We start from the raw sequence: 20,831 nt of genomic DNA, 5'->3' as shown, positions 1-20,831 counted from the left end.
AGTTCTGGACTACTATAACTTCTGTACAGCTATACATCTTCTCTCTGTCTCTCAAAAAATTGATTTTTAGAGCTTTGCCATGAGCCTTTGCAGTGCTTAAGACAAATGGATTGTATTATTGGATCCAGCCCCCAGGAATCATACTTCAAAATAAATCAAAACCAGAACCATTCTTTCCTGAAGGCCCACTAAAAACTTGTGTAGAAAAATAATTAACAGCTTCACAAAAACAAAGTAAGTTTTATGTGACTAGAGCAATGTATAGAACACTAACAGCACACTTATAATGACTAAATAGAAAATGCAGATAACAGAAAAATATTAATAATCCTCATGTACAAGGACAGTCATCTCCAAGCAGGAAAAAATAACTAATAAATTATTGTGCAAAGCTGTCATTTTTATGTAGCTGTCAACTGCTTCAGTTTAATTTTTTTCAAGGTCTGGAAAATGAGGTCAAGATCAGTTTCTGCCAATTAATTCAGAGAAAACTGTTTTAAAAATCACAGACTTTCTGAAAAGGAAGAATTTCCTGCGGGATCATTAATATCCTAGTTAGGGAAAAAAAAATTCATTTCAAAGTTCAAAATAAAGGGTCACATCACTCAGCCATAGCAAACCATCAGTATTTATATACTTACAGAGAGCTCTATAGGTACATAGACATATAAGTATGTTATATAAGCAATTACCCATAGGTTTTGTGACTTAAATTGTCCCACACAATGTGTGGATAATTAATATGAGCAAGCTAATCCTTTACTGCTATAGCAACCCACGAGCTGGAATCAGTGTAGCTGCTGCTTCCCTCCCTGGCATTTCTGATCTCTGCTGTGCAAAGCACTCCTCACCTCTTAGACAGAGCCCCAGGCTGCCAGGGCTTCCCTGCAGCTACACCACCCCTGGGTGGGCTCTGTGTCTCTGCCCCCTCTCTTGGGAACACAGAAGCTGTTTGCACCCATTTGTTCCAGGACGCCTGTTGTCCTCCCACGAGATCAGTAGTGGAGACTATAACTCAGCACACGTAACCACCCTGCTCACCTGCCACAGCCCATGACCAACACTAGATGTTTACGAGCATCTGCAAGAGCTGCATCAGTTTCTGCTTGCCAGGAGGCTCCTACTGGGGGCTTGAACCTGAACATTTGGGGAAAAAGATAAACATTAGTATGGGAAGGAGAGACATAAAAGGCTTTAATACTTGGTATTATGGGCATAGTAACTGATTTTAGATTTTTACTTATATTATCAACAATACTCCAGGTTGCTCTTAGTGTACAAAGAATATATTGTTCAGTTTCCTCAGCAACATCAGCTGAAAGAATGCAAGAGCATTCCCTGAACACTGTAACTTTAAACCATGATTTCCTCAATCTCTATTGTATAGGAAGATGTGACTGGTTTTATTGTTGTTGCTTCACCTGTCCTCACCAATTCATATTCATTTCAACTAAAAACTGCCAACAAATCAGTTCTGGATCCTGACTTTACCTATCTGCCTGCCCGATTTGGCAGCTAAGTAGAGGGATCAGCTAGAAGAGGCAGTGAGAGATTCTGGTGTCATTTAGTAGTTTCCTAAGAAAACTGCTCTTCATGGAAAGTATAACTAAAGTGGTTTGGCCTGTCTATCAGCTTGGGAATTAATATGGCCTTAGAGCATACAAAGTTTGGCCCTCCACAGCTTAAGCTATTCACATTTACCTCTAAATTTAGTTTTAACTTCAACCTCTGAGGGTTATGATATTTTTAAGCTGTGTTAGATCAGATTTTCTATCTCTGATGTAAATGACATTCTGTTTTCATCCAAGCAGGGGTCCCTGAGGTCCTCTTGACCCAATCAATTAGAGAACTTATTTTTCTTGTGGCCAAGCTACAAGAAAAAGCTACATTTTCCTTTCATGCATTTAACCAGCCTACCTTTAGTCTCTATGAGGTGAAAAATAGAGCCATAGCTTGGGGCATTTATTTGTTCTACGAATTTTTAAAAGGAATTAAGTTGCCCATATAAAACTATAGTTCCCTAGCATGCATTCAGAAGGCTCCACACAGCTTCTGAGAGTGCAGCAGAAAGCAACTGGACCCAAAGGACACCATGTTCCACTTTCACACAATGCAGAACTGGGTCAGTGTTACCCACCCAGCCACTCCCTGCAAGGTCCTGTGGTGTTAATAGTGGTTACTTACCTAGAGGTGAGTCAGTGCAGTTGATCTCTCCAGCTTTCTCTATGCACAATATTCACTACTGCAGAAGTATTACACTGATATTTAGAACTAGATTTATTTTTTCTACATAAAGCTAAACACATAAAGAAAAGCAGATAATCATGCCTTTCTACTGAGAATCAACATTAATCCCTGTAACTTTTGACACATCACCAATTCATCTTCATATCTCAGTTCAGTTTACCATAAGCTGTACCTTAAACCACACTTGCCAGATTTCTGGATTTACACAAAATCCTCCTTGCACGACTCCTTGATCATCAGGACATTGACCTCACTGTCCCCACAGAGGATGCAGCATCTATCCCACTAATCTGAAAATTCAGCAGCGGCCCAAGAACCAGCTCTCACCTAGGACAGACAAGTGTTGTAGTGTTCTTTGCAGAGCCTGATAAATCACAAACGCTGCTAGTGCTCTGTACTTCCAGATAAAAACAGCTAGTAGATATCCTACAATCTGGTCTTTAAAACTTACATGTCAGTGATTTTTCACACTTAGATTGGGTGTTAGAATCTGAGGATATAATCTTCCATTTTATTCAATGTGTCACAGCAGAAAATACCATAGTATGACCAGGAAAAGCTGAGATAGGAAACAGCCAAGTCTTGGTTGCACATCTGATGCGGATGAGCATGTACTGACTTGTGCAAATCACAACCCCTTTTCATTCAGATTTAAAATAATGATGATTCATGATCATAATGAAGATAAAGTCACTGTTCTGGTATTTTATTATGAAATGTTGCTAATTTCAGTACATATCTGTGTTCAAAAAGAAACAATCTTACAAAAATAATTTTATTCCCTTCAATTATTTTTTTTTTTAATTGTTTCTGGTAAAGAGTGAGTCCAACATGTTTATTTTTGTCACAAGACAAAAGCTGCTTTCCTCTTTTGTAAGAAGGAATACCAGATCTCAATTTCTGTAGTGAGCTGTAATGAGGTGGTGAAAATGCAATGAAGAAACAGGACCAAAATTCAACTCTAGTCACTCCAATTTTCCTGAGCACTCAACTTTCCTGAGCACTCAAAGTTTCCTGTTTCAGATCAATGGATAAATTATATTTAAAATTTATTGTGACTTTCACTATGTTCCCAGAAGCATTCACAGCTGTAATTTGCCATTTTAGTCTAAATGAAAGGAGTACATTTTGCTCTCACTGATCCACATAACCTCATTGATTTCAGTGAAACATGGAGCATGAGAACGAGTCAAGTCTAAGTGCAATTACAGTATGTTTACAGAATGCTGTATGTGCTATTTACAATGTGATGACATTCTGGAGTGAGAGGTAAAGCTGACCCTGCTACATTAGAACAAGAAGATAATTTCATCAAAGGAGAAGCTGTAACACATGATGTGTTACTGAGTTCTGCTTTAATGTTTTTCATTTGTTAGCATTTTAATTTGGTACTGATCTAAACTATCAAGTTCACAAAAAATATTAACACTACCAAAGTGCTATGCTGCAAGGTTAAAAGATGGCTACAGCACATTAAGGTTCTCCTGTTTAATTTAAATCAGGGACTGGAAATCTTATGACATTTTTTGGAAATATTTTCTGTGTAGAGAGAACACATAAAGGCATGCTATATAATTAACCAATAAAACAGTGTTTCAAGTTAAAATATTCATTCAAATATTGTAAGAATATAATTCAAACATTAGAATACTAAATAATGAATACAATTGCTTGTTGCAACTCCAGTGACTGGATATAACTGCTCCAGGCTCTTCAGACAATTCTTAGAGGTTGAATTTTCACATCCCCATACCCACATTCTGAAGAGCAGCCACCTCACCTCCTCTTCACCCAGCCCTCTGCCCTGTTCTGCCTCAAAAGCTTATCATGGGTCACATGCATCCCACAGCATTCATGATACAATGGCTTCATAAAATCACCCAGAATTCACAAGTTACATCTTTACAAAATCCCCAACTGCCAGACAATAGTATAAATGTATAAAAATACCCACATAGGCATTTTGCATTGTAGCTCAACAACGGAAAATTACAGTAATTATAAATAATGAAGTCTCTGTCAGCCTTCAGTGATGGGAAAACTGGAAGACACTTAAAGGGAACATCCCTCTGCCTTCCCCACACAGACATCTATTTACTGGTGCTTTCAAACATGGGCACAGCCTGAGAGTGAGGAGAAGCAAGGAAGCAGCTGATCCACCCACCATGTCTCTCAGACACTGCAGGGTGAAGATCCCTTTGGGAATCAAACTTTAGGAGGGGCTCAAAGCAAAGAGAACTTCTGCCTTGCAAGCCAACAGCAGTGATGTAGAGGGCAGCTGCAGACCTGACAGCTCCTGCTGCTTCAGCATGCACAAGGCAAGTCATGTAACTGGGGTTCTGCAGCTTTGGGGGATGTGTCCTTTGCCTATCCTACATCACTGATGCAAATCCTCATGGAGATTGGATTACTTTGTTCTCTTCCCTGTGCTTTCTATTAAACCATGTTTGCAAAGGATTAAAAACAGCTCCAGTAAGGCTCCAAAGATAATGTGAAACAAACATTCAAAGTGCTTTAGATAACATATGCAGAATTTAAACCCATTTTCCTTAGACAGAAGTGGGAGGAATAAAGCAGGTCACAGTAAGGACAAGTCAGCTTGCAGGCACAACCTCAAACTGGCTAAACCAAAACAGTATTTTTCTGGCAAATGTTAAGCTTTCCCTGTCCATCATCTGTGCTGGAGCCACATGGTTGTGGCTGGCCACAAAGTAGAAACAGAAGTCCAGATCTGTCTGAGAAACAGATGCCACAGCTTCCACAAGTCTCCAATTTTGCAGCACAGTTTTATATCCTAAAAGCAGTGACATTTTTTTGCTGGCAAGTTAGAAAGTAAAAACAAGTAACTATACAGCCATATCCTTTCACTCTATTCTACAAAATTACCTGGCCATGAAGAGGAAGATTTCAAAAATATGAAAACTTTAAAAACATGAGAAGTTACATCTCAAGCCTGGATTTAAATAATGTATGCTGAAATATCATTGTTTCTTTATCAGAAGGTTTAAAAAAGCCAAGCATCCAGTGGCTTAGTGGCCTGGGATGTTTGGTGAGGACTGGTCACTGAATTTTGCTCCAGCATAGAACTGATTGGTTTGAGGTATAAAAACAGGTTGTAATTTGTTAAAGTGGGTCTTTATTTTCCAATTTGGGAAAAATAAATATTGTTCTATCCCCCTTTGACAAAGATAGCAAACATCACCAGCACAACTGTGGGAAGAGTGTAGAATAGCTTGGCACTGCTCTACCCAAATTCATGACCAAATTTTAAAAAGTGATCCAGAAGACTGTAGGAGGAAATATGTGTCAATTCAACCAGTACAGCAAATGCATGATAAATTACGTTTTCTGATGTTTTCCCAGACAAGCTTTCAATCCTGAAGTGATTGGATGTAATCTGTGCCTGGAATAACAACATGAGCATCCTCATGTGTATTTCACAAAACTGAAAGGTTTAAACAGCACAGCTACCCACAGAATTTGTACTACCTCATTTGGCAATCTGTGTGCAGATTTGTCACTTGTTCAGCTGTCCCTAATAGGGTCATTTCTATAGCAGACCTATTGTGGCTTATGCTTCAGGATGATATGAAGTTTGCTATAGCACTCAAAACATTCCACATTATAAAATCACTGTGCAGTGATTCACTTGCTATGTGAGATGATTGGATAGTCTGCTCTGAAAACCTCAATTTTGCTTCTGTTGATATGCCTTGGCTTTCAACGTGCTTAACCTCATTTCTAGGATGGAAAATGTTATCAGGTCTGTCATTAATGTTCTGGAGAGGATAGAACTTCTTTTGTCTTCAATCACAGAATTGTTTGTTTCAAACTAGCTTAAGTTTGAGATTCTAACCCAAAACATGATGACAGCAATGTCGGCACCTTGCTTAGACATGACAGGGATACCTGAAAGCTAGGGAACATTGAATAAATGTCCTATTACACCTGTCCTATGTGGCAAATTAGTCACACATAGCAATTAAAACTATTCAGTCAGACTTTTAGCTGGTGACTTCTCCCCTTGATCCCCTGGCAGCAGCAGAACTTTCAGTGCTTAACTTCACAAGGCTGGATAAGCAAGAATCTAATACAAAGGGAACTTTTAGATCAAAATAGAAAATTTGAAATAAAATGCTTTACAGTAAGTACTGGAGATATACTTGCATTTAAAGCTTTTATGAAGAATTATTTCAACTATTTATGTCCTGTACTACCTGCCGGCATCTTATTAAACCAGATCCTATTAAGTTATATCCCCAAACTTAAAAGCCTACAGCACAATGAAAAAAACCAAAGCCCAGCAAAGCAAATTACTTCAAACTATAAGTAGAGAGGGAAATATGCAAAGTAGAAGGATAATGGAAACTAATTAGTGTATTTTCTAAGTAAGCCTAAGTTTGTAGAGAGAGGTAGCACTGTTTGTGAGATGATATTACATAGCAGACAAAAGAACAGACGTGATTTTAGGTATGCAACACCAGTGAGGCCTGAAAAAGAAGCCACAGACTTCAGCCTAAGGGCAGCTTGCAAACAAATCTCCACGTTTAAATGAATTATGGTAATCATTTATTAAAATTGAAAGAAAAAGCACCTTTGGAGAAGAACGTAGTATTAGCAAAAAATGGAGATGATTAGGTCCTGTGGGATAAGCTTGACAGACAACCAATTAATTTTTATCCTTGGAACACTGAGGGTATCCTACACAGAAAACTTCAATGTATCATTAAAAAGTATCTTTTAAACACATGATTTGTACCCAAGAGTATTGAGAAATTTCTTTTCCAAACTCTTCTTATATGAAATTATGATGTTAGATGAAGCTGTATTCTCACATTCTCTTCTGTAAGAACTTTCAACAGTAGCAAGAACCAGAATGTTGTTAGAAGGCAGGGAGAGGGATCTCTGGAAAAATTATTTCACCGTATGACCTACTGGAAGGAGAAATTACACTTTAAATACACTCAGCATCTAGTTCATTTGATTGCTGTTTTATACCAATGTAATAGTCAAATACGTTAGGTTTTTGTTAATGGACTTGCTTGAAACAGATTGGGCCAAAATACAGATATTTATACATCACAGTCAACCGAGAGTTTATCTCAGGTTTTGTTTTACTGAAGTTTTTCATGGAACTTTTAAAATTAAGTAATCCCTGAGACACAAATATTCATTTCCTTTGATACAGAGTTGTGGTTTTTTTCCCCTCTCTATTTCTTTTCTCTTAAAAAAAAAAAAAAAAGAATCAATAGATTTTTGGAACAAAAATAAACTAGACAATAGGTCTGCCACAATAAACGACTGGAACAGAAGATACAGCAAAGCAGAAGTATAACCATGAGCCTCCTGAAAATGTCAGTCTCATACTAGTCACAGAAGGAAAGTTCATGATGATTCCAGTGAGAGCTGTGTCTAATAAAGATAAAGAGACTATAACTGTCTCTGAATAAGAAAGACCCCCTACTTTTAAATAATTGCTGGATATCAGAACATTTAAGAGCAAAATGAGGTATTTTGATGTTTTAAAAGAATTCTAAATCTGAAACTGTATCCATCAACTTAAGCAATGTTCTGTTCATTTTATCTCCAAACTCTCTTATCAAGAAACCAAACAAAAGACAGTTTTGGTCAGAATTGCCCAATTAAATTGATTTTAATTTTTAAATATAAATCTTCAAAATCTACATTAAATTTCCAAGTTTTATTGATATTCCATTTTGAAAAGTGGAGGAAAAATCATTCCCAGAAAAATAACTTTTCCAAGAGAAATGTAAAATAAGTGATGACAAGACCTTCATTCTCATTACAATGACTCTCATCCTCCTTGAATGCTTCCTGAGCTTACCACTGCTAAGGAATATATTAGGAGTCTTTAATTTTAAGTGTCTGGATATAGCAATAAAAAGCCTGTCTTCCTCAATTCAATCTGGAAAAATACTAACAGAAATTACAGTAATTGTGTTTATATTAAAATGCTTGAGAACATTAGAAACTTGATCTGGGCACAGCCAAGTTCCTATCTGCCATTTTCTCTTAAGTTTAGCTCCTGTGACAACAAAAGAAGGCAGCATCCTGCCCCTAAAAAAGATGTTATAGAAGCAATAAGCAGATATGCTGGACATAGACAAGGCTTAGGGTGGTGAAGGCATAGTGGTGATAATGAGGATGCTAAAAGTAGCAACAGAAATAAATGCCCAGTCATTTGGGACATTTGTGAGACAGCCACCACGTAATTCTTTCAGTATTTACTAGACATAATAAAGTATACAGAGAATAAAAAATTCCCATCTGGTATTTAAAATTCCAGAAGCTCTTTAAATGTTATCACATGATAAAATAGGAAAAGCCAGATGCTACATTTAAAAAGTCAATGTCCTGCATCTTCTCAAAATCCAAGAGCTGCCACTACTAAATCTAGTCAGTTTGCTTTGGATAATTAATCAGTTAAACAGTTAACCTTTACCAGAGAAATAAAGCCGTGCATGGCATGAGATACAAACAACCATGCGTTGCCCAGGCCAATTATAGACATCAGAGATAGAAAACCAGGCAACACCAGGACTTCTAAATCATCCTTGGAAAATCAGCCTTTCCTCAGAACACATTCTGGATTTCTCATGTCTGGAATCTATAGCCGTAGCTGCTCATCAGTAGTTAACTAGGCTGCCATGGGGAAAGACAGGGTTCACAGTAAACAACTTTATTTTTTCCAACTGTATCTATCAAACAAATCTAGGCTCTATTCAAAATACTTTAAAAAAACCCCCAAAAAACAGACAAACTAGAGGAAGAAAAAAACATACTAGAAACACAATATGGAGCCATTTCATTTAATACTGTCTTGAGCATCCTTCAGCAAGGAGACTAAGCAACAAAAAGCTTGCAAATGTCACAAGACCCATCTCACTAGAGATGAAAGAGAGATGACAGCAACAGCAGTAGTACAAGAAGCTTGACACTCATTTATAAATTTAGAAAACAAAATTGTAACTGGAAGCTGTATGTGCACATAAACCCAGAGCAGAGAGAATGAATGAGCAGCAAAAACAAAGAACCTCTCCTCAAGTGACAGCTGACAACAGGGTTTGTGTAAATGCTATTGACACTGGGAGGCCCAGGCAGACTGCAATAACCTCACAAAAGTAAGAGGAAAGACAACCATAATCTTGGCCAAAACCCCTCTCTTAGGCATCAAGAAAGCACTGCACTCCAAGCTGCATGCAAGCTGTGACTTCAGGTGACTTCAGCAATAGATGCTGAACCTGGGCTGGGTTTGCTCCCTGAAGGTCTTTTCTTGTGCGCTGGGTAAGATACAAAATACAACATTGTTCAGAAAAACCCTCAGGCAAAGTCTTTGCTGTAACAGAAAACTCCAGATGACATTGTCAAGTATCTGCTGCAAACCAAACAAGTCCTCCCAAATGCGATGCCTATAATTAAATGCACCATTTAGACAGAAAGTAGAGCAGCAAAAGAGATGCATGCTCACTTTTAGCTGGCTGAGACTATTTCTGCAATCACCTTGTTCTTAGTCATCAGGTCATTAAATTGCTTAATAGCCAGTGGACATGAAGAAAAAGCTTCCATCAAGCAGGAGAGCCGGAAGTGTATTATTAGGCTGCATACAATCACAATTATATAAACACCGTAAAGACCCCTTCTACCACATGTTGGCCTTGAAAGTTTTGGATCATTTCAGAGCATGAAAAAACACTGAAAAATGTGTTTCATTTAATGGACTCTCCTGGGTATTTTGTAGAAAGATACAGAATTAGATTCCCAGGCCTTAACACAGATGTGCTGGGATGCTGCCCCAGAACCAAGATGAGAGGTAAAACCATGAGACACTGGCTCTGGAGCTCCTTTTGAACCCACCCCCACTGCCAGCTGTGGGCAGGGCAGTCCAGGTGGGCACTCTTGGACCAGCCCCTAAAGCTCCCAAGGGTCTCCAGCCTCCATCTCTTTCAGACCAAATGACAACTGGGTGGGTGAGAAGACCACGTGTAAAGCATTGTTTTGGGACTGAAAAACCTTCTACTGTAGAGTTGTAGCACCAAATTCACCACTGCTCTGGTAAAGGAGTTATCCTGGTTTGTTGCTTATCAGACAAGAGGAGCACTGCCAACAGGAAAAAGCCAGGACCAAGCATTCACAGCTCCTATTAAGTTCAATTGCAGCAACACTGCTGAATTTTGTATAAACCTTGTAACAAAGGGACAGTAAGTACGCTAATCAGAAATATTTTCCCTAGGCAAGAAGAAATTATTGAAATAACACACCGCAGCAAGCTGTTACAGTTCTGTGGTCCTGACAATGCTGTATTGAAACAAAAAATAAGTCCTTAAAAAATTCTTTCATACCCTGGCATTTAATCTCAAATGTCAAAAGTAAGGCTATGGCAAAATGAGTTTAATGGGCTCTGTGGGCACTCAAGATCAACTGGCAAACAAAGAAAGGCAGAATTTAAATGGCCCACTACATTTCTTTTCTGTGTCTATCACTTAAAGTTATAGCTAAACAATTTCTAAAATATACTGCAAAAAGAACTGCACAGAGCAAGTCTGAAAAAACTTAAAGGAGATCCACCAACAGAGGTGATATAATTGGTTTGGTACCTATTTTTCAGATTGGTTTCTTATGAGCACTGTAAAATGCTTAATCCATGCTGCAGAAGATTGCTCAGTCCCACTGAAGGGCAGTCTGTAAGCAGCAGGTGCCTAGGGGCACTGTTATTTGACAGGAGACTAATTTATGAATGGCAGTCAAGGATACAGATGTCAGCTGTATAAGACAACTTATAAGACAACTCCCTGCAATCTCTCTCTCCCTCCAGAACTTGAGATGCTAGAGCGTGCTGAAATTTGAGGCCTTCTTCAGTGTCTCTAGAGGTATACAGAAAAAGAGGTAGATGTCTTAGAATACGTAATCTTTTATACAGACACAGAATACTGTGCTGCAGTTTCTGGCTTTGTGATACTAAGCAGATGCTTTTGTCTGCCATTTCATTTTATCTACAGGGGTGGCTGACAAATGACCTACCTCTCAATCTAATATATCTACCTGAAGAAAATAGCAATGTTACTCTTGCCACTGCTGGTTTCATCATTTCTCAAATTAAAAGATGTTATGCCTAAACTTTTTGTTATTAGAGCAAGGCAACCAATTTTTCATGTATGATACTATCTGATGGCTTTTCTTCCATATGTTCTAGATATAGATATAATTTACAGGTTATTTCCTGCCAGCAGGATAATAATCTGTTATTGCTTGAGGAAGAAAATATTTTGGCGGTCCAAATACAGTGTACTGGGAACCTAGAGAGTGATTGTAGATTTTGTCCGTTGTCATATCACTATGATACTAAAAATCTCATCCATGCTTCTTCCAAACAGCCTAAATTGGAGAGCAAGCTTTCTCAAACTTAGCTTGTCAAGTCACTTTTAAAAACTGATCTTGGTTTTTGGAGAACTTTTTGCTATGTTTTATAACTCATAGCAAAGCAATCTTCTTACATGTGTTTTTCATACATGCTGTCATTCTGAAATCTTTATAAATATGTTATTCAATACCAACCCTGCCCTCTCCAGCTACAAGGGAGAGACTGCTTGTAGTAGTTTTTTAAAATGGCAGCATATTGCCATATTAAAATTGCTTTTGTTATCATAACTGCCTGTGCACTTATTTTATGTCACCATCACTTTGTGTATATTGGATTGCTGTAAGGTCAAGTGAACACCTAGAACAAGAATGGTTTGTGTAAAATAAAGTTACACCTAAAGGATGATGAGGCAGATTGACTTCCTCGACTGTTTTGGTCACTAACCCTATCTAGACTTGAAGTTTTCTCAAGTACAGTGACTTCATAGTGCATATGTGTTACTCTCAGGGGGTAGCTTTGTTCCTAGATGTGTGTAATCCCACTCAAATACCTGACAGCCAGAAGATCATTCTGCCATTGTGTTACCCAGTGAAGGTGCAACTAATATCAAGTTTATTTTGAAAAAGCATGTCAACAGAAGGAAGATGTATGCATCCATCTGGTGAAAAAGAGCACACCCTTTAGTAAAAAATCCTCATCTTTAGCTCTATTTATTATTATAACTTCATTAAAGTGCAAGAAATTTTTTAAAACTTAAAAAAACTCAATCTCTTTAAAACCACAACCATAAAGGCACATAACTTGCGACATCAAGTAACTTCTTGCTTTTACTTTAGATGTGTATAGAGCAAAATCACAGGCACTATTATTTTTAGCTGACCTGAGGGATCTAGCAATTTAGGTTTGAGATACAGATTTTTAAAAAGGATTAGCTGCATATTGGCTCTTACCTTCCTAGCAGTGGACACTTTAATCAACATTTGGAGAGGAAACATATCAAATTGTGTCGCTCTCAAAACATTTGGACTAAACTTGTTAATAGGCTTGGCCCAATGACAAAGGTTTGACCCCACATGCAAGAAGTAAAGGAACCTGATGAGTAAGTGATTGATATGCTACCCTTCAGAACTGCAGCTTGGGATTGCATTTTGCCACAATATTGTACAACCCTTGGCAAGCAACCAGCAGTCTATCCCTTATTACACCATCTGGAGGGGAAAAAAAAACAACAGCAAAAAAGCTTCGGCATACACTCTGTTTTGGCAAAGGCATGTGTGGGAGAATAGCCTACCTGAGCCAAGATGTCTTTGGCTTCTAAGAAGAATCTGGCTGATTCAGAGGCTTATGACAGCCTCTCACTATGTTTTCATTTTCTGTCAAAATCAGAAAATCACATCAGTCTTCAAAATAGCAGCACATTCTCAAATGCTATTCTGTTCATGCCCCTTAAAGCTGCTAAATGCACGATCAGATTTCCTGTTAAAATCTAATTAGGTTTCCAGTTTAAATTCAGAGTGGTCTCACAAGAGTTAAAGGATCCAAGGGATCATTTGGTATTGTGAAAACAAAAAAATTTAAAGGGAAAGTATTTTTCTTAATTCTCAACAAGTCCTTTAATTGTTTTCCAAAACTTTCCAGTAATCGCTGACATTTAAACCTAAATACTTAATAGGCAAGCAAAAGCTTTTTGTTTTTTTTACTTGTTTGCAATTGATGCAAGAGGAGGAAAGGAGCTGTGTGCTTGGTCCTACTCTTGTATAAGGAAATCCTGGGCTATTGCTACATTTCCCAATGGAATAAGGGGGGCCCTCAGCTCTCTATCACTCATTTAAGGCAGGAGTGTGGTCATGAAAACAGATCTGCCCCATTTTGCCTCATTCTCTTTTTTCAAGCTAAGGATGGCCCTTGGCTGTGCTGATCCAGGTTTTTGTGTGACCATGAGGCACATCTGACCAGGGAACTGATCAGACTAAAAACCATCATAAAGTATTAATGAATGCATGGATATTTTTGTGGCAGTGCTGGCTTACAGACATTGAGTCTAGTTTCCCAGATGCAAAGAAATGTCTTCCAGCTTGATCTCACATAGTATTTTTCTCAGCTCCTGAAGTGCTCTTCTCCAAAGACAAGGCACGAATAGTTGAGAAGGAGCAAGATGAGCCCCTTTTTCCTGCTGTCACTCTCCTTGTTAAGGAGGGGACCATTAATCCCCCTTGCCCACCGAGGGGTTCCTGAGTTCTAGGAGGGTCATGTCCTGGCTGGAGGTGAGAGGCTGCCCCAAGGACAGGCAGCCTTGGTCCTGCCATGTGTCCAGCAGCATTCGCCACTGCTCCCCTGTCTGCTGCAAGAGGCATGTGTAACAAGGGGCTGAGAGGGAAATGATCTGGAATAAGGGCTAGAAAAAGTACAAAATTATCTGACTTAATCTCAAAAACTTGCTATATGGAATTTAATTAGTCCAGCCAGTGCACAGGAGGAGGAATTGAAACGGAATTTTTTACCCAGCATATTTTTCAGAGAATGAATTAATGCCTCACTGAAAAGGTGATTTGCAGTTGGCATTTCAGGCAGCCTTACTGCCTGGCTTTGGAATTATTTGCATTGTTGTTCACACAAAAGGAAAATAAACTCAACCACTTGACTTCCTTTTCCATGAAATATATGTCTAAGATCACAGCTCAGAAAGGAAAGTAAATGGCAGATGGCAGCATCTTTGCAAAGTACACTCTGAGCTACACAGACAGGGAGAAAGAAAAACACAAAGGAAGTTTCAAAGAAAAACACAAAGGAAGAGTGAGAAAGAATAACAAAGCAGTGAAATTCTCATTAAAAATACTGGGGTAGCTTTTGGTTACATTGTTACCACATGGACATGGAAAAAAAAATAAATTATTTAAATCCCTTTGTTTTGTGGCATTACCCTTCATTACATCTAGCAAGAAAGGATTTTAAAGAATAAATTGAAATTTTGCACTCTTAGATCATTTGTCTTCCTCTCACCTTGAGCCATTCCCTACAGGGAGGCTTCACTTTGCAATCCAGGCAGGATTGCCTGTCTTCCTCCGTGTACCCAGGAGGGTTTAGCCAGACAGCACCTGCCTCTCCAGCAGCTCTTGCCCCGCTTTCCTGTGAGTGCCAGGATGTCAATCCTTTTCTCCCAAGCAACAGGACAAAGCATTACTGACGTTTGCATCAATTGTCACGTTCCCTACCTTTTTCCACATGAGGAGAACGAACCTGAGCACAGCTTCTTCCTTGATGGAGAGAGTGCCAGTGGAGACAGACCCTGGCTGTGTCATGGAACATTGTCCCACGTTGAGCGCTTGGTCACACAGCAAAGCAGGGTTCCTTCTGCAGCCTGTGTGATCCCACAACAGTTGGCCTGACAGCTGCTTTACTGCATTTCTCTTCACTTTTGCTTCATGTTGCCTTTGATATCAGAGTAGCCAGGAAATAAATGGAACCAAAGATTGCAGACTGCTTTAAAAATCTGTTTTGTTCAAGAGATCTTTCAGATTAAAATAATGCTGAAAGGAGACTGCTAAAAGTGAGAAAAGGGTTTAGGATGTTGAGGGAGCCCTAGACAAGAGTTAAAACAAGCTCAGGAGAATCCCTGTTGTTTCCAGCCACCTTATGAGCCAAACACCTTCCTCCAGAGGTCTAGGTTCACATTATTTATATATCTCTTCTGATTCTGCTCAAAGACTAAGCACCCCTGAAGTCTGGAAAATTATCAAAAGGAGAGTTTGATCTTATGCTGTTTCTATAAGAAAAAGCCTCCCAGAAGAATGTGTCTCTGTTAAAACTACTCTATTTAATTCTTACAACCCTGAGGTATGTATCAAGATTTGGACCCTAAAAGTGCTTGGCATATTTTATTACTGTATTATCTGCCTCCTTGGGGTATACAGCTGCTCAGTGAGCTTGTGTTTATAGAGTTCTTAAAGGTCCACAGATGGAGAGTGAAGGGAAGTAATCTATATTTTTACACTGTATATTCATGTATCCTCTTTTTCCTTTAGGCTTGGCCTCAAACACATGGATAACTAAGGTTTCATATGATTCCCTTGGGCATACTGACAGAACATATTTATTGTTTATTGCTTCACAAAGTTGATTTCTGTCAGTAGTGCATTACATTCCTATCCTAGCAGGCGCCAACACATCCCAAAGAAAAGTGGGTGATACAAGGACAATTTAGTCTGTTGAGCTGCATCAGAATCAAGGCACAAGACACCAAAGCAGAGAAACCTCATTGTGACCTTCAACACCCTCACAAGGGGAACTGGAGGGGCAAACATCAGTCTCTTCACTCTCGGGACCAGTGACAGGACCCAAGGGCATGAAACTGAGTCAGGGGAGGTTTAGGTATCGAGAAAGGTTTTTTTACCCAGAGGGTGACTGAGCACTGGAACATTCTCCCCAGGGAAGTGTTCATAGCACCAAGCCCGACCAAGTTGAAGAAGCATTTGGACAATGCTGTCAGACACATGGTGTGACTCTTGGGGTGTCCTGTGCAGGGGCAGGAGCTAGAACAGAAAACACTGAGCAACACTGCGTACAAGATGCTGTATAATCTCTCTGGAGCGGTCCTGTAACCACACACTTTACCTGTGCCACAGCAGGAGGTTCAGTAAGAGTCAACAAAGAGGAGCAAGACTGCTCTCCCTGCTTTTCAATCCTGTATATACTTGAGGTCATCTTTTATACAACAGTTCTTTGCCTTTGTTCTGAGAAATCCTTTAGTATGGACAAATGAGTCTTCATACATCAGCCCACTACAGACAATGCAATTACAGGTGGAGAAGCCAACTGGAGAGTTTCCAATTATTCTGGGAAGTTCTGATTATGCTTCCTTAGTCACGATACGATAAAGAGAAAGCAGAATGTGCTACCAGCATAATGAGCCCACAGAAATGGCCCCTGTTACATTTACTGCCAGACAGACAAGCACATATGCACAAACATTAGGAAGAAGTTTGTTTAGCTAATTTCCTAGTTACCAGTCACTGCAAATACCCACAATTAACAATGCCCATAGACGTAAGATGTAAGAAATCAGTTAATATCCCTAACTGCTCACAGAGATATCTGGGATTTGAAATTTATGTCCCTAGTGAAAGCTTTTAAAGTACATATGAAGGACATCTCTAATGACATAAGTGATAAAAGTAAGTTGAAACAGGAATTCAGATTTACTCTTTACCAAAATGCAATTCTTCCTGCTGCTTTACCAGATACCTAAGATTATCAGTCATATTCTTCCCAGCTGGGATATGAGTTATTAATAAAGAAATTCTTACAAATTATTCATCAATAACACTTTGCAAGAAAAATTCCTCAATCTTTGCTTTTAGCAATCCTCACAGGAGTCAGGTTAAATTCTCATCTGAGCACAAATGGACAAGCTGTTAACTGATTGCTTTCTACAGAGACACCAAGTTTCTTTCACTGATATTAATACACAGTTTTCACAACTTTTGTAAAGGAGATAAAGTTCCATAAGGGAACTGTTACATAAAGGAGATACAGGAAAATTAAACATTTTTTGGACTAGATAGGCATAGCTGATAACCCAGAATGGGTTTTCACTTTTGCTAAGGAGGCAGCAACCCATTTATGATACCAAACAGCCTGTTTTCAAACTTGTGTCTCAGGTGAAGACACAATTTGCTGCACTTTTGAAATATCATGGAAGAATGGGGATAGTTTCCCTCCCATGGATTCACCAGGATATATATTTACCAAATAACTACAGCATGCACTCCTTTATTTGATTCATCCAAAAAACTCCAGTTATTATGAGCCCATTTTAAAATCATGCCACAAGAGATATGGCCTCTTGAGTTGAGTGAATGTTTAAGTGTAACATTGCTCAACCATCTATTCAACTGCAAGCTTCAGAAAACTGAATGCTGACAAATAGACTGGGGTTATGTCTGTGAAATGCTCCATATCTGCTAGCTGAAAGAGTGATGCTAGCTTGCTCTCAAATGTTAACAGCTTTGCAAAAACAATGGTCCCTCGTCTGCAGCAGAAATTTTTCTTGTTCAATCCCCAATAAAAGTAGGTTTTTGATTTAAGTTTGAGAAAAACCTCATCTATCATTATTTATGACAAAGTGAAAAGAAACCTGTTTCTTTGCTCTAAGGCAATTATGTAGAGCTAAGAGCCAGAAGTGCTGGCCCTGAGCTGCACTGAGGTCAGTGGGTCTGTGAGCACCTAGGCTGGCTGGTGGCCACACCAGCGCTCCCGCAGAAAAGCACCACTCCAGGTATTTAGGGCCAACATCCCAGGCAATAATTCCACTTCAGTCAAAGAGAAAGGAACAGGGACCAGCAGAGGGGAGGGGGCACAGGCAGCTGCAGGCTGCTGTTATAGCTGAAACTGCTTATCTCTGCCAGAGTTAAGACAATGCTTTCAGAAAGCCCTGACCAGGAGAGCCCCCATAAACTGAGGGATTTCAATCATGACTAATCAACTGACAAAAAGAAGAAAAAAAAAATGTATGTCTAGAAAATATTTTTCACATATCTGAGCATAAGTAATTTGTCTGTTGAAGATAAAAGTAATTTGTTGGTTGTGGATTTTTAAAGTTACAATTCTGTGAGAGACACGCAATTTTAAAAGCAATAGCCTGTGTTAAATTTATCACAACTTCACAATGGGAATTAGAAACCTGAAGCTTGACTTTACAAACAGCTCATGGGGACAGATGATTTACAACACAGCTTCACATTAATTACTGTAATGTAAAGATGAAAAAAACGGTAATGCAATCTATTTGTGCATGGACAGATCAAGGCTCTGAGACCTCCTCACCATAAAGAATATTTACAGGGAAAAGAAAGAAAAAAGCCCACATAGACACAGTGTCACAGTATCCAACAATTTTGTTTGGCATCTGATAATACCCAACCTTTTCCTTTAACAGAGAAGTTGAATCTATGCTATTATATGGTCGGCTAAATTCACTAGTTACAAAATTTTCTAGTCTCACTGCTGTAGATGAAATGGGAAAAAAACATAAATTCTAGCCACTTTTCAGCCTTAAAAAGAAGTATCTCTCCAACAATCACTTGTAAAGATACATAATTACAATAAATATAGGTATTGTACAGATATGCCTGAGATATTGGGGAATTCTTCCAGTTACTGACTATAAATATGAGCTTATAACAATTTATTTATATATAGCTGTTTCCAGGCTGAAGCAGCCCCAGTTTTGATGAAGTTAAAATCCAAGTTCCTCAAGCATCATGACTGATACCTTAATGGGCAAACTCAAAACTATTTTAGGATTTTTCCCAGTAAATCCAAAAGCTTTAACTATTTTATTTTTGATGCCCACAAGAGCATGTGAATTATGGCAAATAGATTCATTATCCAGTTTGATGAGTTATGATCACCACAGACACTGTGATTTCAGATGTTCTGGTCTTCACATAATTGTTACTCCTCCTTTTTTAACAAAGATGAAGTAAGAAAAGCACTGCCACTAGGGTAGGTATTTATATAATCAAAGCCACTATCATCTATTCTTGGTGTCAAAACTCAGACCACAGTTTCACAGGCATCACTGTAAATGCAAAGGAAACACAGTAGTGACATTTAAGAAGGCTAAGACAAAAACAGCAGTACACTTGATTTCAAACACTATTACTCAAAGCTAATTAAAGATATGGACTCTGTTAAATTCTGTGCAATTGTTTCACAAGTAATAAAAATTCTATATCAAAGCAATTCTAAAGGCTTTCCCCCTTGATTTTTTTTTTTTTTTAACTGAGAGCTCATTTTCTTTTTTTCTTGTCCTGAACTTTCACTACATGTAAACAATTCGGTGGTGACATGAGCTAAGGAATCTTGCTGTGAGATTTCACACTAGAACACAGCACAACAGCTAAAAAAAATAGCAGTTGCAGCTACGGTAACCCAAAGTAAATTATGTTATTTGCATCAGTTTATAACCATACTTAGATGCAATTTACACATTACTGATGTAACAGGACATGATTGATGCAATCACAAATCACCTATCACAACATGAAGCCACAAAGTGCTTTTTAAATTAGTTTCTGAAAAGCATTCATGGGGAAAAATGCACAGATATGGCCCTTGACATCTCATGGGTGATTTAAAAGTAAAGATAAAGAAAATTATAATATTATTGCTTTAAAATATTCTGCTCTTTCATTTTCTGTTTCTAATTTCTTTTCTCTCCCTTTTAGTTAGTGTAAATGATACATGCTTAAAACGCCTTCTACTAAAGACAGCAGCGAAACTCCCATGCACTGGCTCCAGGTAAATCACTTGCAATCAGCATTACAGCAAGACTAAACACCTGACTGGCATGTCTCAAGTTCTAGTATTATTTTGAGTTGATAAGGTGTAGCTTATAACTATTCTAGATTAGTAGCTGACCAAGCACAGCTGATTTGCTAAAACTTAAGAAATCCATTGTACAGACAGTCCTTGTGTCTGCCAGGTCTGTCCTTTCATCTCCCTCCATGTGGAATCAGCCGTGTGATACCACCAGTGACTAAGTGGTCACAGTCATTATATGCTTATGACAGAGAAACTTGGGTTTAAAATATGACCAAAACAGTAAGAGGGCTACTGAAAATGTAATGTCGGGATGTGCCAAATGGGATAAAATCCCATTTCAATGACATTCAATATTCAGTGAATATGAAATTTTACAAAATCATACTTTGTTATTTTTCCCCTTGGTTAGTTCAGAGAAAGCAGGGAAAAAAAAATCAGCATAGAAAATACCTCCTGAGCTGCAAAACTTGAAGGGGAAATTATAGCAATAATGCTCCTGATGCACAAACCAAGCCAGAGAGAAAAGCTGCTCAAACCAACACTGACATCCCACCTCTATACAATGTCAGCCAAGGAATGGTCCTTTATGCTAAGCTCCATTTCCTAACAAGTGATGTATCCCATTTCTCTCAGTTATGGTAAATATGGTGGTTTTGTAAATCAAAATATTCCTAAATATTTTTTTCAACAGTTTCATTGTCTACAACTGAAAATTTTACTTAACACCTTAGGCATGGTGGACACTGTTTACTTTTCTCACTTGTAAATTATTTTGCTGAGAAAAAATAGTCGCATGATTTGCTCTTAAACATGAGAAAAAAGCAATAAAATTGCCATTTAGTTGTTTCATGCGGGCTGTTTCAACACTTCTTCAAAACAA

The 20,831-nt window shown here is 38.4% G+C and overlaps 1 protein-coding gene and 1 long non-coding RNA gene across 18 annotated transcripts in view; one reads left to right on the top strand and one right to left on the bottom strand.

Annotated features, from left to right (window-relative positions):
* Positions 1 to 20,831, bottom strand: part of LOC111932129 (uncharacterized) — a 291,751-nt gene that overhangs the window by 247,918 nt on the left and 23,002 nt on the right. For all 5 annotated transcript variants that reach the window (XR_015288964.1, XR_015288965.1, XR_015288966.1 and 2 more), the window contains exon 2: positions 1,042 to 1,137. This is a non-coding gene — a long non-coding RNA (uncharacterized LOC111932129). The remainder of the gene's footprint in view (positions 1 to 1,041; positions 1,138 to 20,831) is intronic.
* B3GALT1 (beta-1,3-galactosyltransferase 1) overlaps positions 1 to 20,831 on the top strand; it is a 174,999-nt gene that overhangs the window by 143,553 nt on the left and 10,615 nt on the right. For 6 of the 13 annotated variants that reach the window (XR_015288955.1, XR_015288957.1, XM_086896799.1 and 3 more), the window contains one exon: positions 19,855 to 19,927. The exons of 5 other annotated variants lie outside the window; for them this stretch is intronic. The gene's annotated coding sequence lies outside the window, so the exon portion shown is untranslated. Of the gene's footprint in view, positions 1 to 4,423; positions 4,566 to 19,854; positions 19,928 to 20,831 lie in introns of those variants that run through there. 2 more of the 13 variants (XR_015288963.1, XR_015288959.1) reach the window with 1 other exon arrangement.

This window comes from Cyanistes caeruleus, chromosome 7 (assembly GCF_971803275.1).
Source record: "Cyanistes caeruleus chromosome 7, bCyaCae1.hap1.1, whole genome shotgun sequence".
NCBI classification, from domain to species: domain Eukaryota; kingdom Metazoa; phylum Chordata; class Aves; order Passeriformes; family Paridae; genus Cyanistes; species Cyanistes caeruleus.
The sequence above is the reverse complement of the archived record's forward strand: the minus strand, read 5'-3'. Positions and strand labels throughout refer to the sequence as shown.